Source organism: Rhagoletis pomonella, unplaced genomic scaffold, assembly GCF_013731165.1.
Source record: "Rhagoletis pomonella isolate Grant_MI unplaced genomic scaffold, Rhpom_1.0 Rhpom_scaffold_00007, whole genome shotgun sequence".
Classification (NCBI taxonomy): domain Eukaryota; kingdom Metazoa; phylum Arthropoda; class Insecta; order Diptera; family Tephritidae; genus Rhagoletis; species Rhagoletis pomonella.
Window position 1 is genome coordinate 41,958,311 of NW_023458561.1, and position 3,151 is coordinate 41,961,461.

At 40.3% G+C, this 3,151-nt stretch overlaps 1 protein-coding gene across 1 annotated transcript in view; it reads left to right on the plus strand.

Moving 5' to 3' along the window:
* Window positions 1-3,151, plus strand: part of LOC118742855 (5-hydroxytryptamine receptor 2B) — a 47,146-nt gene that overhangs the window by 35,768 nt on the left and 8,227 nt on the right. The window lies entirely within an intron of this gene.

Sequence of the window (3,151 nt, forward strand, 5' to 3'; positions counted from 1 at the left end):
ATGTAGACCACTCAGATAATTCGCTGACCACCCTTACAGTCCGTGTAGGAGAGAGGAAGCCGCAATGTTTTCTAGTAGCGTGGAGTGATTGACGGAGTCAAACGCCTTTTTAAGAGATCCAACGCTACTACGACTGTTCTCCCACTGGGTTGGTTTCGGGTTAGGCCATGACTTTTCTTAGTATTTGTGGCGTTAAGTGCTGTTTTTGTACTATGCACTCTATGGAACCTATGTTGATGCCTCGCTGGGGCCAGGTGGTTCGTACAGTGCGGGAGTAGTAAGGCCGCAAGTATCAAGTACGACGGTTGCAAAGTATTACTGAAAGTTTGGTGTTTCGGACAGGGTAGGAGTGTTATGTAATGTGGAACGATTTTCCGTCATCCCTTGTCAAATTTGGTTTGGAGAAAAACCGGTTTCGGCGTTGTGCCATCTTCAGTGTCATTTTTCGAAAAAAAATGGAAAATCGTTCCACATTACATAATATTACTGAAAGCATTATGCGTATACTAGCCGGCCTCGTTTGCAATAGATATTAAATAAGATAAAAAAATAATATATAATTGCGCAACTGGAGGCCAAGCCCTTTCATTTGACACCTCATTTCTTTTAATCTAACGAACAGCCACATCTTTTAATTTTTCGCACAGGTTGCAACCCTCTTCGAGAAATAAAACCTTACCGCAATTAGAAGTCATACATAACCTTTAAATAGGTGGCAACCCCACCCAACCAAAAAATAAAAACTTATTGCACATGCAGCGTATCTCGTATAAATCTGTTCAGCAGTTTTTGAGATTAGCGTGGTCAAAGAATCTCGACTTTCCTTCATACTATGTATAGAAAATATTTAGTAATTTTTAAATAGGTGGCAACCCTATTCAAAACATGAAGGATTTTGTACATGTAAAAGCTAGAAAAGTAATATATTATTGCTCATGTAGACGCTATGTCTTTTCGTTTTACAGTCTCGGTGCAGAACTGATGCCTACACTTATTATGATTGAATATGGTAACTTTATTAACAAGTGACAACCCTAAAAAAAAACACTAGTGCTTTTCTAGAAGCCAATCCCTTTCATTTGACACGTCGCCTTTTTGTAATCCAACGAATGATGCGGTTCTTTTAGTTTTTAGACAGTATTAAAATTCTAAGTAAAAACGGTCACTCTCCTGTCGATACAAAGTACATTACAGAAAATCTCGTCAGAATCAGTTCAGTAGTTTTCGAGATTACCGCGTACAAAGAATCTCGACTTTCCTTCATACTATGTATAGATAACTTATGTTCTTACTGGAAATGTATTTATCTACGCTTTTTCAATTATTGAGAATTTTTTAATAAAATAAAAAAATTTTTGCTACTCACACTAACTATGTATGTAAAAAGCATATAATTCTCATTTTAATTTTACTAACTTTTATGACTCATAAGTAAGCGTCTTTGCAAGCTAAATATTTGGCTTAATCGCTTTAAAAGGCAATCAAAAAATAATCGCAATTTTCTTTGATGTATGTATGTATAGCATTTATGATTTCCAATCTCGATTTCGCAGCCAATTATGTTTGACTTCTTGCCATGCCGACAATCGCATTTTCCAATTGACTTATTTATGCTACACCTGATACCACAAAGCACTAAGCGTGCTATTTATTTATATATACTTTTCGAAATCACTAACGTATTGGGAATGAGAAAAAATAATCCCAGCAATCAAAAATAGCAATTACTCATCACAAATAATAAAATTTCTTTATTTACTCACCAACAAAAATTGCTGCCAAATTTCCAGCCGAGTTCACTTCCACGAGCAAACGCTTGGCATTGGCTGCCTTCTATTTAGGTGAGTGTACATTAATTTTGCTTTGTATGTGGTATGTGCGCCACATCCACACCACCATGCCACCACACACATACATATGTAAGTACACACACATTTACATTCAAGTCACATCACATTTTCAAGTGTTCAAGTGTATCGCATATGCTGCTGTTCAAAGTTCATCGTTGCTAGGTATTTGCATAGGAAGGGAATTACACTTGAAAACAAGTGCATTGAATTGTATCTGAGCGAGTGTAGGTGTATGGATACGTGGCGAGAGTGGTGGTAGTAAGTAGTAGGTTGAAGTCGCGACTAAACCGCCACTCTAAGTTGCCAGTGACTTTCAGCGGTTTGTTTGTTTGTTTATTTATTTGTTCCCACTGCTTACTTTTTTGTACTTTTTGTAAATCAACTGGCGAGGAAGACGTGCAACATCAATGGAAACGTTGGGCGCAGGGATCGGGTACAGTAGCTGTTGTTGTTGGTTTTTGTGTTGTTTCTTACATGCTGTGTATTTCTGCATGCTCCGCTTGGTTAGTGTCTGCAAATATGAATGAGCAACACAAATAAAAACTTAGTTGTTTTTTTTGTCATCTAACGGTTTGTATGTGCGGACATTTGTACCATAGAAAAAAAGGGCTTGTAAGACATACACTTGTGTGCCACTTCGGAAGCACTGCAGCATATGGCTATTTGACTTACTCACCTTGTTTGCATGTGTTGTAGCGTGTCGATACAAAAGTAACAACCACGCTACTCAACTACTCTCAGAATCATATCTTCCCGCTGCGTGCATGTAGCGTGCGTTTGCGACCGCAGAGTATGCGTTGGAAGGCGCGTCGGAACTCCGGATTGAATATGGTATAAATGATTGGATTCAGCGTTGAGTTGAAGTAGCCCAGCCAGAGGAAGAGCGATGCGAGTACGGCGTTGATGTGACATTCTTTGCACAGCGACAGCAGCAGCGCCATCACGAAGAAGGGTAGCCAACAGACAGCGAATGCGCCCGTTATGATGGCCAATGTTTGTGCTGCTTTGCGTTCACGTTTAGCCTCTAGCATTTGGCGGCGCTTGGTTAGTTTGTGGTATGGATTGGGGATGCTGGCGAGCAGTTTGTTGGTTTGTGTGGTCGGTGTGAGCTGACTGCAAGCGGTGGGAAAGGCTGCGCCGGCGCCAGCGGCGGCCAGATGTTGTGCGGATTTTGTCAATGTAATTGCGATTGCCTGTTGTTGACGCGCAGTGGTGGCAACTTCGTGCGAGACTGTTAAAATTTCGCCAATAGCAGAGATTTGGGACTGCGTAGCGGTGGAGAGAATGACATGTGAAAGAAA